Source organism: Corvus moneduloides, chromosome 5 (assembly GCF_009650955.1).
Source record: "Corvus moneduloides isolate bCorMon1 chromosome 5, bCorMon1.pri, whole genome shotgun sequence".
Lineage (NCBI taxonomy): Eukaryota > Metazoa > Chordata > Aves > Passeriformes > Corvidae > Corvus > Corvus moneduloides.
In genome coordinates, this window is record NC_045480.1 from 28,321,863 (window position 1) to 28,334,523 (window position 12,661).

At 38.5% G+C, this 12,661-nt stretch overlaps 1 protein-coding gene across 9 annotated transcripts in view; it reads left to right on the forward strand.

The window, feature by feature from the left end:
- CRACD (capping protein inhibiting regulator of actin dynamics) overlaps positions 1 to 12,661 on the forward strand; it is a 132,241-nt gene that overhangs the window by 51,745 nt on the left and 67,835 nt on the right. For 8 of the 9 annotated variants that reach the window (XM_032108282.1, XM_032108284.1, XM_032108283.1 and 5 more), the window contains one exon: positions 11,012 to 11,157. The gene's annotated coding sequence lies outside the window, so the exon portion shown is untranslated. Of the gene's footprint in view, positions 1 to 3,395; positions 3,561 to 11,011; positions 11,158 to 12,661 lie in introns of those variants that run through there. The other variant, XM_032108285.1, reaches the window with a different exon arrangement.

A 12,661-nucleotide genomic window follows, 5' to 3' on the forward strand; every position in this document is an offset into this window, starting at 1 on the left:
TACTTAATCCATACATCTTTTCACATGGAGAGAGAAGGTTTCAAGGTGAGGGAAAACATCTGCAGGAGCGAACACTTATTCAGTGTCCCAAAAATGCAAAGGACAAAGGTGCACTGCTGTTGTTATGCTGTACTTTCACAGCTACCTTTCTTTCACTTCATACGTTTTCTGTCTGTCACACTGGAAGTGCTGATGGCACAACCAGTCATCCCTGGAAAGGGAAATCTGAACTGCTTTAAAATGTCACTGATTCGATACAATGTGTGGTGTTCACAGCAAACTTAATCCAGGAAATTTTTGTGATAATTTATGATTAGAAAAAGCATCCTGTAAGAATCCTTTAAATGCTGTGATAAAGACCCTATTAATAAATTTCTATTAAAATAAAAAACTCATTTTACAATTGGTTGCTTTTTAAAAGGGCTTTTACATCTAATACAGATTTCTTTTTGTAAGAATAGCTTCTGCAAAAAATGCATTTTCCAATTTGAAAATAAACAGAGTAAAGATATTAATCTCTTGCTTCACTTTGCTGGGAGACAGAACTGTTTAAGTGAAGGAACGGCATGACACTGAATAATAAGCAGCACACATTCATCTTTTCTAGGAACTGAAGGTGTAGCCCACTACAATTACCAAAAGATGACTTTTTGAATAACTATATAAAATTCTACAAGCATTTTCTTGAGATTAAAAAAGATGTAGCAGGAAGCCCTTACAGTCTGGGGACAAGGAAGAAGCTTTTGAAATTATTTCTTATTTATTTTGTTGTTTAATTCAACAAAACCATGAATGTCAAACTGGCATTTTTCAAATGTGTTCCAAGATAAACCCCTGAATAGATGACGTGGGAAAAAAAGACAGAATTTCTAGCAGAGATGTCATTTTTTTCAAGTCAATATTTAATATTTAAACAGATATTAATTAGTTTCAAGCTGTGTAAAAGGTCTCTTGCACTATTGACTGTTTTATTTATTTCTGCTGACTAAAGCTGGAGACTTCTTATTTATTTTCTGGTAAGATCACATTGTGAAATGCAAGTAAAAAATTCTTTGATGTTTGAAGCGTTCTTTAATGTATTGTAAAAACCTGAAGAATGGTTGTGTGTATATGCCTGAGTGGGTGAATATATGTATTTTTCATGCATATATATTTTATGGTGGGTATTACTTATCACCACTAGTAAAAGGTTTAGGAACTTTGTTGCTGATAAGGGCCAGTTCTCATTGTCAAGTGGAGAGATATTAATGTGCTTTCTGGAAAAGTTATATATTTTATTCATGTAAGTGTCATGGAATTGAAAGAAGTATTTTTCTATGGTGTTTGGTGTGGGCCATTTCAAGAGGAGGGTAAACTAGAGAGTCATGATTTAAGTTTTTTTTTTTTACTTCCTTTGAGTCTTTTGATTTTATTGTAGTTTTACAGAACTGTTTTTTTACAAACACCCATGCAATTTCTGTCTTTCACTACATGCAGTGCTTTATTAAATGAACACAACAAACACTGAAAGTCCTAAGCAAAAAATGATGTATCTTTATATTTCATAGAAGATGGTCAAGCTTCATTACAGCAAATTATTTCCTTTCCTTATCCCTTCCCATCTCTTGAAAGTAGGACACCTCATATTTTATATCCTTAGGATAACCAGAAACAATTAGGGAAACTATTGGTCCTCAGCACTTCATTTTCTACCTTCTCTCTTTTTATGCGTGAGGGAGAAAATATAGAAGGGAGAAAATATTTTATATCCTTAGGATAACCAGAAACAATTAGGGAAACTATTGGTCCTCAGCACTTCATTTTCTACCTTCTCTCTTTTTATGCGTGAGGGAGAAAATATAGAAGGTTACAAGCTTTTCAGGAATGGAACTATTGATTTACCACTTAGTGATATTAATCTCATCCAGACAACATAGCTTTTTGCATATAGATTTCTTGCATAGAAAGAGTGCCAAGTGTCTGTGCAATCTCACTTCTTGATTTCCAAATAACAGGAGTACAAGAGAGGAGAGAAGCACAGACCTTTCTCTGCCATTTGCTGCAACCTGAGCAATGATGCATCAGTATGTGAGAGGTAGATGTGAACTTTACATGACAACAACTGAAACATCTGTTGGGATGAGATACTGGGCTGCCAGTAGCCATCAACCACAGTTTCAGAGGCAAATTGTCATATTAGGACAGACTGAAAAACTAGCTGGAACAAGCTGGAAAAATATGATACTTCAGTTGCTTGTATAGCTAGCTGGAAAACAAGTTATTACGTGTACAGTAAAGGTAGCTTTTTGTCAGGTGAAATCTTTGCATGCAGCTGGAATGACACTCAGTTGAGTTCTCTTGCCTTGTTAGCATGATGAAGGCACCAGTGAAATGCTCCCTCTGTAATTTCTCTTTACAGAGAGGAAAAAGTGTAGCATATCAATCACAGAGCTGCTGGCCCCAAAGAATTGTCCAGCATGGGTTCATTTGGCTATCTGTAACAGACACAACATCTCTGCTGCTCTGCCAGAGGACAAACCTCATTTTTTTTCCCCCACAGAAATCTTTGCCTTTGGTTTTTTTTCCCCTCAGTGGTGATGTTGTTATGTTGAACAACCTTATTGGGAGATCTTGCCGTCACCATCCTGTCTCACTTAAATTCTCTTTAAAGGACTGCTGTCCTGATGATGCCATTAAGATACCTGTAGTTATTGGCAAGATTTAGAATAACTGAATTTTTTTCTAGGCATTGCAAAAGTCTCTGTCAAATGCCATAACCTTGATCTCACAGGATTTGGATCTGGTGCTTTGGATCTGTGATCCATATTTCGTGTAGCAGCAGTTTTACCCCTGTGCAAGAGGCATTTTCCTTGTCTGACTTCATGCCAGCAGATGTCCTTTATCCTGGCTTTTGCTGGCAGCCTTTTGCCTCCTGTGAATGTCTTCAATGCTACCACCATGTGAAGGGGCCAGGGAGTGTTTGGCTGGAGCTGCTGCAGTCATAGATGTTGAAAGGTGAGGGAGCTGGGCTGGAAAGACAGAACCCCAACAATCTGGACTCCTCCCACAGCATCGTGTGGGGGGTAGTGTCCGTCACCTGGTGAGGCTGGGAGAGCTGGGTGCTACTTAAGCAGAGTTTCTGTTTGTACGTTTGGTCCCCATCTTCCCCAGGATGGTGCTGCATGGCACAGGTTGGACCTTGGTGGTCTGTATTAACAGCTTTGCAGCATTTATCAGCTTAGACACACTGACTGTTTTTGTGTTCTTAAAGTTAGCAAGATGGATTTTACATCTGTTAAATGTTTCACTTCAGGCAAGCCTTGGATGAAACAAAGAGATCAGGCAGGGTTTCCGCTCTTAATTGTTGAACTGTGACCTCATTTGTCCTCAGGAGCTTCTGCTTTTTGCCACCCATGACCTGTAGTGGTTGAGATAAAAACACAAAGCCTGTCAAAAGGAATCTGCAATGACATCGGGATGGATGCTCCTGTGTTTACTGCCCACTGGTGCGTGGCACTGCTGACTAGAAGACTTTCTACCTATACAGCATGCTGGGTTTAAACTTCTCTAGTTACCCAAAGGTGAGGTCACTCAGTTCGTTAATGATTTATGATTATATAGTGCCTTTCTTCAGAGAGCTTCTAAGGCAGCTGGCATGAGCGAGTGGCTGAAACAGGCTGTTAGTGATTTCTCCACAGACTGAGGACCTGGTACTAGGACCTTTTCTCTCTGTTCTTGGATGCACACTAGGGTTAGGCTTCATTACACCACGAGGCATGTGCTGCCTGTGCGCTTTGTGATATGACATTCCTCAAACAGGAGTTTCTTAGGCTTTTTCTTTCCTTTTTACTTTTTCTTTCAAGTTCATTTGACTGAGGTTTTTTGGAGGTTTTTTTGGGTTTTTTTTTAAACTTTTACTATGGTAGAGCAGGATCCTATTCCACAAACAAGTTTAGAGCCTCATTTAAGTCAGTCTGTACCACAGAATTCAATTTAGATCAAGTAAAGGGAGTGGAAACTGATCACATAATATTGCAAATAATTTTTCTAGCCATGTTTGGAAATAGTGTGGTTTTATAGTCAGGAATGACACATAACCATAGAACAGTGTCTTGAATTGCACATTTAGTGGACAGAAAGTAACTGGAGGATTTTGCCATCACAAATTAATCTTGCCATGGTTGGTGACCTGTATTATCATTTAAGGTACTGAAAGGAAAGAGGCAAGTTTTTTTTCATAAGCATTACATATTATACTTGGCAAAATAAAGAGAGAGGGAAAATCATAGATATTGTCAGTGAAATAAAGACATGGTAATATTTGATTTTTTTGTCTTTCAGAGTGTCTTAGGAGCCTTTCTAATTGAAGATGTTTGTGATACTTGAGAAAGAACATGATATATTGTGTTTATTGTTTTTAAATATGAAAACCTACATCTTCTTAAGGCAGTGCTGCATATAAAGTGTGTGGAAAAGAAACCAAGGCACAGGGAGAGGCTGGGTTTCCATTTATTCCTTGTCAGTTCACACTTAAATTCTGCCAGTGTAAGTATTACTAACACTGCAATAAAGCGTACTTCGATTCACACTTGTGCAAGCTCCCCATGGCTAGGGACAAGTTGAGGTCATCCAAGCATGGGATGGTCTGATAGAGAAGTTCTCTCTAACACCCTACAACACAGGGAAAGCTCCAGTTTTAATTTGATTTAGCTGTTTTTCAGCATCAGTGAAGGTAAAGCTACAGCGTGCCCTGGCCATGCTGCAGGACTGTGGTGCATTAGCCATTGCAAAGGTGCACCCGTCTTCCTACTGCAGTGCCGTGAAGCTCCCCTAAGCCCAAGAGAGTTTTCCCTTTTCCATGCCTTATCAGCAGTAATCTCATGCAGGTCAAACAGTCTCATTTACCCACCTGGATGTCTCCCAGTGTCTTTTGATGCAGCTTAGAGGCTGACCTGTGCAAATGTAATTAACCTTCCCTGCCCCTGGCTGTGCTGGAGAGAAGAGAGGGAGAGCAGAGGTGAACAGGGCACACAGGGGATGTTCAGCCCCACAAAATCTACATTTTTCATATTAAGATCTGACAGGTTTTTCTCATAAGACTATTCCTACCCTGTATTTTGGGAGATCAAAACTTCTTTTTTACTCAGTCTTTTGCTAGAATTTGGATTTTATCTCTCTAACCTTGACTGGAGGATGACTTTTTAAAGGTGTCATCATGATCCAGGGAAATTACGATGTCAACAGCAATTGTTCTGCAGGTCTGTTAATCCTGTTTTATCCTATTTACTCATGTTGTTTTTTGGCTTGTGATAAATAGGGTTGTACTTTGAAAAAAAAATAGGAACATTTTCAATTATTTGTTTCCTAACCGTGGGAATTACCTTCCTGGTTTCTTCCCTTCCATTTTCACAAAATCACAGATTTGTCTGAGTTTGGGAGGCACCTCTGGAGGCCACCTGGTCCAACCCACGTGCTCAAGCAGGGTCACCTAGAGCTTGTTGTCCAGGACTCTGTCCCTTTGGGTTTTGAATATCTCCAAAGGATGGAGATTGCACAACTTCTCTGGGCACCCTGTGTCAGTGCTTGGTCACTCTGACACTTAAAAAGTGTTTCCTGATGTTCAGAGGGACCACCCATGCCTCATTTTCTGCCCATTGCCCTTTGTGCTGTCACTGGATATTACTGGGAAGAGTGAAGTCTTCTTTGCATCCTTTACAGATCTCTACCTTGTTGCCCTTGCATGTATTGTTCAGACACACAGGCTTGCAGAATAATGCTGATAGTCAGCTCAGATAGCTTCAAGAGTAGCTTCATCAATTTCTATCGGAATTGGCCAAGCATCCACTGGCGCACCAACCAAGCAGGTGGAAAATGGTTTCTCAGGGGTTGTGTTGGCCAGACATATGGTATCTAAAGCTGATGCATTAGCTAAAGTCACCCAAACATTAGCTTTAGGTTGGTTAACTGGTAAATCTGCATAGCTAAAAGCAAGCAAGCAAAAAGGCATAAGAGGTTTTTGGTCATTTTTTTTCTTCTTAATTTTCTTTCTTGGGTTTGCACCTCAGAAGAAGATTCCTTGCAATGCATGGCTGAAAATAAGAGTGTAAGGAGATCTGGGAGAATTTTCCACTCCCACCTCTACCACTCCTACCTCTATTGAAAATTGGGAGCAGTACATTTTTATTGCTTGTTTTTCCATCATGCAGCTGTATGAATTAAATGACATTTTTTGATACGCTGGAGTTCCAGGACACAATACATGTCAGTGTTAATAGGTAAGCTAAGTTACCAAATACTCTTTTATCCCAGAATTCATGTGCTCCTTTTTGAGATTTTTTTTATTAAACATGATTTTTATATTTTCTGTTATTTGCAGTTCTTTTAATTACTAGTTCTGAATGTTTAGCTTCTTACTTATCTCTCATGAAAGAATATAAGGGTTTATTTTGGCTGAGAAGTGAGCACACATTTTGCCCACCATGTTTGGGAACTTTTTTCTGCATGTAGAGTAAAAATAAAATTTGTTCACTGTATTTGGAGGGATGGATAGGAGAGGTACACCTGGTGGTGTCCTGGTAGCCTCTTTTGACTCCTATATATGTTTTGGTTAAGATATGTGTAACTTGCAGAAACCTAGGAAAGGGCAGATCAGATCATAACTGCTGGCATATTTTTTACTCTTAATGAGTCTTGGTGTTTGCAGTGAGGGGATTCATTCCCCTTGAACAGTCCAAAACTCTGATTTTGGGAAGGAAGTAATAATGTTAGGTTGTTAAGTAAACATACTCTGCCATTTTAAAGTTCTCTCTCTGTGTGTGTGTGTGTGTGTGTGTACACATGTGTGTTTGGGAACTGTGCTACTGAAGGGACTGGAGAGTCAAACCTGAGTTTGGCACCATGATAAAATGTTAATCCAATCTAATATGAACTCTGGAGTTTGTTTATTTTCTCAGCTTTGAGCAGCTGTGGATACTCATGATGCATTATCAAAGACAACAATCCAAAGTAATGGATTTTTACCATGTGTAACACAGAAAAAGCTCAGTATCTGGTACAGGGAAATTAGGGTTTTAGTGGCCACCAAAGAAGTGCATGAATGTTCTTCTGGTTTTGGGTTTAATTTAAAACTAAATCTTGATATCATAAGATAGTACAACTTGCTGTAAAACAGCTTGTAGTACTAACTTCTTTCCTAAGCCTGACAATGCTGAAAGTGTTTTACTGAATTGTACTCCTTTTCTTACTTAATAGGAGCACCTCTCCTATGAGGACAGGCTGAGGGAGTTGGGGCTGTTAAGCCTGGAAAAGGGAAGGCTCCAGGGAGACTTTAGAGCACCTTCCAGTACTGAAGGGGGCCTACAGGAGAGACAGAGAGGGACTTTTTGCAAGGGTATGTAGTGACAGGACAAGGGGGAATGGGTAGGGTAGGTTTAGATTGGATATCAGAAAGAAAGTCTTCACTGTGAAGGTGGTGAGGTACAGGAACAAGTTGCCCAGAGAAGCTGTGGATGCCCCATCCCTGGGAGTGTTTGCGTCCAGGTTGGATGGGGCTTGGAGCAACCTGGTCTAGTGGAAGGTGTCCCAGTCCATGGCAGGGGGTTGGAACTAGATGATCTTTAGTTCCTTTCCGATCCAAACCATAAACCATATGGTTTTAGGATTCATAGCTAACTACTCACTGTAAGCTTTTACCAGCAAGTAGTCTGAAAAGATGTAGATTTTAACTGATATTCCACATATTTTTATATGTGTACTGAATGCATTAAATTATAGGTGTTACTAAAATTAATTTGAGGATCAAATTTTAAAATGTACTAATCCTGTTTCTAGTGCAGAGGGATCCGCCAGGTTCTAAAGAAACCATTTAAGTCATAGAGGGCTCTTCTTCTTACTCATGATATGAAACACTGAGTCACAGTTTTCAGTATTTTAACAGGCAGGCATCTCTACACTCTTCTGCTTTTTTCAGGAGTGTCAGTGTTGGTTTTCTCTGTCTGATGATAATTTTTTCTTTAAATCAAAAGTTTTCTTTGCATTAAAAAAAATATTCTGTGAGTAATGTTGGTTATATTTACCTGTGATATGCTGACTATATTTCCTTTTGGTGTGTTACTCAGTTATCCTGAGAAGTTGAAACGTTTTTAGAAGAATGGGGACCTAACAAACAGGGAGAAAAGATACGGTGGGGTCCTTTAGTGTACAAATACTTGATGGTTTGCCATGCTTAATTGCCTACTAGTCTTGTGTTTTGTGGCAAAATAAGAACCATGTGGACCATGTACAAGAACAAGTATTGTCTGAGATGCTGAAAATAGACCACTTGATCAATTTACCACTTGTAACTCTAGCATTACAGTAGGTATTTTCAGGGACCTGCTTCATAACGGCCTTTCTCTGTTCTAAAGTTTTGTACTATTATTACGTGTTGAGGTAAAGGATAGATTGTGAAGATAAAATGCACAATGGAGAGGTCTGTGGTCTCAAACAGAATCGGAGGCTACTTTTTATTTCCTGATTTGTATTCTGGTCAGAATTGCATGGGTCTGCCATCATTGCTTCTGTCAGCTATTTATTACTGTGGGATATAGTAATTTTCCCTAAGTGTACGCAGAAAGTGCATCTGCTTAGCTTTCTATGCTGGAAATACATATTTCTAATTCTGCATTGAATTTTACGGTTGCATTGGAAAAGGACAGTAATAGAATAGTTTCCTGAAATAATCTTTCAGGATCCAAATATTCCATGCTGGCCTGTCTGCAGGAATTTCCTCTTCATTGAAATGTTTCCCTATCCATCTGTCTTCATGTCTTCCACTGACAATAAAAATAGTGTTAGTAAATAGAAGGAAGACCTTTTCTCTTTGTTTATTACTGCCAGGGCATCTCCTTGTACACATCTTGAGCTTAGCAGTTTACACTGGCTGTGCTTTAAATTTCTTTTTCTTGCACCTTGAACAATGAAGGTCTGTTTTACACCCAGGAGTTCAAAGTGCTTTGAATTCCAGTTTTCGAGAACAATAAACTAGTTCAGAAGTTGTCTCATTGCTCCCGTGCGTCCAAACCTTACCCAGAAGAATGAAAACTGACTCTCCATAGTGGGCTGGTAGATTTGCTGGTTCCCTTGGGGCGCAGGCAAGGTGACAGGCCTGAAGTCTCTCAGTTACAGCAGGCTCCTTATTGCAGGCGTACTGAGCTCCTGGTTTCTGCAATGCCATAGCCATTGCCATAAGTCACTCAGGTGCAGAAAGGGCAGGGTAACGTGAAATTAGCACACTGAGAGATGTTCTCTGCTCTGCCAGTTAACAGCATGATGTCTGCAGGGCAGGGGTGTCAGAGAGGCTGTGACAGGATTTTTGGATTTATGCAGGATTTAAAGCTACGAACTAACAGAGATCTACTGGCAGTTGATTATTGGGGGGGGCTTTCTGGTGACAAAGGAAATACATTCCTACCTGTTTTGCTAGAACAACATTTACCTGATGCAGGCCACAAACTTTCCATGCTCAGACCATTGCACATGCCACTGTCAGTGCTGCATCTCATGCCCAGAAACAAGAGAGTAGTGCTGAGTCTGCATGTGAAAATTAGATTAGAGGTTGGTGTGCGTATATGAGATTTCTAACATCTGGAGTTCCCAATTACACACAAGCACTAGTTCTAGACCTTCTGATTTTCTCATATGCATTAGGAGTACCTTTTTATTTCAGAATTGGCCTGACAAACTCAGGATGTTTTCATATTGCCTTTTCATCTCTCATTCACACCTTCAAGGCATTCTGAATATTATGAGTGGTGCAGAGTCAACTGAGGGCTAATTTCCCATTTCTCAGCTTAAACAGACTGCTTTGTTCTGGTGCTTTTGCTAGCAAAAGTATGCTTCTAGATCATCTGCCCTGGTAGCCTGAGACCACCCACCAACATTTAGTCCTTGAACTTCAGCAGAAGTAATAATTTAATGCTTGCAGACAGTTAAATTTGATTACCAAGAACCAAATATACACTTATCCTTGTCTTGTCAAATGGGGCATGATTTAGCCTATACACTAATTATACTGGTACAACAAAATACTCTTATTTGTGGCTGCCTAAGGATATAAGGATGAATTAATATAGTAAATGCTATTTAATAACTGATAGAATCTAGGAAAAGGATAGTTGCTACAAAATCCCTGTCTGATCCTGCTAGTTGTATGTAAAAGGAAGCGTGACAATCCCCTGAAAAGAGGCAAAAACTTTTGAGGAAAATTTTGAATCATACAAGGTCAAAATCACAAAATTACAGTTAAATTTTTCAAAGTAAAACTTGAAACTAGTGAAACCAGAAGAAAAAAAATCTGTTAAAAAAGTAGCTGCAATTTTGCAGGTTGCTTTCACCTGTTTAAATTTTTTCTGTTTTTGCAGTGTATTCAAATACATTACTTTAATTTAAGTTTTTTGCAGTAGATCTATTTTTAATTTTAAAAAGGTATTTAGTTATTTTTGCCATAAAAATAGTTAAAACTTATTTCTCCATACTCTAGTAGAAGGAAAACCAAAGAAATGATAAGCTCACATTTTAGCTTTTAGAACTTACCAGTTTTTCATTTTGAGAAACTAGAGTTGTATACAGCATTTTTATTTCAGCCAAACTACAGTAAAACCAGTCACGTATTTTTCTTGAGATATAATTGATTTAGAACTGCAGGATGTGACTGGAAGGAAAAATAAAAAATTGTTGCCATTTCACTAGTTAGAAAGAGGAAAGAAAGACCATTTTGTATGAAAGTCTCAGAGGGAAATCCAAAGCGAATGAAAAGTTTCTCAGGTTGCAATACCTTTTTTTTCTTTCTTTCTTTTTTTTTTTTTTTCCTTTCTTTCTTTTTTTTTTTTTTTTCTTTACACAATAAGCATCCCAAACCATCTACAAGAGATGTGGCAGGCAGGAGTTACTCAGCTTATAAGCACCCTTCAAAAGAGTGAAAACAAAAAACCTACACTCTTAGATTAGCCTAGAAAAGTTGAACTAAAGTTCTTTCTTTTCCACTTATACCTAGGCAGTCTGGGAGGAGAATGTTAACCACTGGTCCCTAGCAGCGTATCCTGACTTCTGATCACTTATATTGAAGAAAACCACCCATTTCAGAGAGAGTACAAAGACTGCATGAAAGTAGAAAATACCACACCCCACCCTAAACAAAAGGTAAGAAAGGGGTTTTTTGCTGATCCTTTAACACTGGAAGCGGTGTCTTCATTTAACAGTTCATTCTGATGAAGGGAAAAGTAAAAATTTAGTTAATAATTGGACACTAAAATATTTATTTAACCTACATATTCTAATTTAGAAAAAAGGATTCTTTTTGTATAAAAGAAAGAATGTAATGCATGTGTTCCTGAGCTTAAAACTATTTGTTTTGTAGCTTTTTTGTGTATTTTGGAAAAAAACCAGTGCAAAAACCAGAAAATGTTATCTTTCATGTCACGCACTGAAGTTATTCTTAGCCATGCAAAGTTTTATGTAGTCTCCAGTCTACATGCAATTCTCATTTTACCAAGACATACACAGAGTGTTTGTAGAATGCTGCTGCTGGGAATTAGTGCTAAGGAGTAGTTCTGCCATTTGTGCTTTTATCAGAACAGATCTGCACTATTTCCCCTTTCTGCTGGGTTTTGGATTGACAGGTTATTTGTAAAATATTTACAACTCTACTTCCTTAGATTCTTCAATTCTAAAAAGTATTGGAAGAAGCTGAAAACAGTTAAAACATACTGTCTCTGCATGTTTCCTCTGAAAGTGGAGTGACAGCAGCGGAGGAATTTTCCATTCAGATTTTCTTTCCCCCCGTTTTTCTTCCTTTGTTCTGGGGAGAATGTTGAAATTCTGAACGATAGCTAATAATTCCTTTCTATAGCAACCATTCTGTCATGTGGTTTCAGGACAGATATGTTCACCACATTTGTGAACGCCCTACTCTACACCACGTATCTATAAATTTTGGTTTGGAATCTGTCTAATGTAGAAATGCTGTCTTTGCTTTTGCACAAAGCAATGTGATTCTGCTGTTTGAAGTTTTTTTTGTGGTTTTAGAGAATCTGTACTGTCTAACCCATATCACCTGGTAAATTGAAAAGACTATTGGTTACCTAAAAGTCCTGACTTGTGACTGTCTTGCCAAAATGTATGTTTGGCTGGTGTGTTACGTGGCAAGAGAATAAATGACAAGCAGATATCTTTGACAACTCTTCTGAAATGATAGTCTGAAATACATTGGCTTGCTGCTAAGAAACAAAGGTTCTGTTTTCTTGAGATAGTCATAGTAATTTTGACATTCTTCTACCATAAAAACCTACTACACCTCACCTGAAGGTACAAACGTGTTTGTGAAATGCCTGTTTGTGAGATGGTGTCTGTTAATGTATTATGGGCAGGACATGTTCTTATTTCTTCAAATCAGAAAAGTAAGAAGTGTGCCACCACCGGTGGAAAATGCTCTGTGAGTGCAAGATGCTTCCTGCCTGCTCTCTCTAACCTCATATATCCGTGCCATTTGTATGTAAAGATTACAGATTCTGAAATATCTTCTGTTTCCTTTGAATAGACTTAATTTTTGCAAGCTATTTTTCAAATAGCACATTTTATATTTTGCCAAGAAAGATACAGTACCCACTGGCTTAAAATACAGATGTTCAAAGAACAGTCTGTGAGG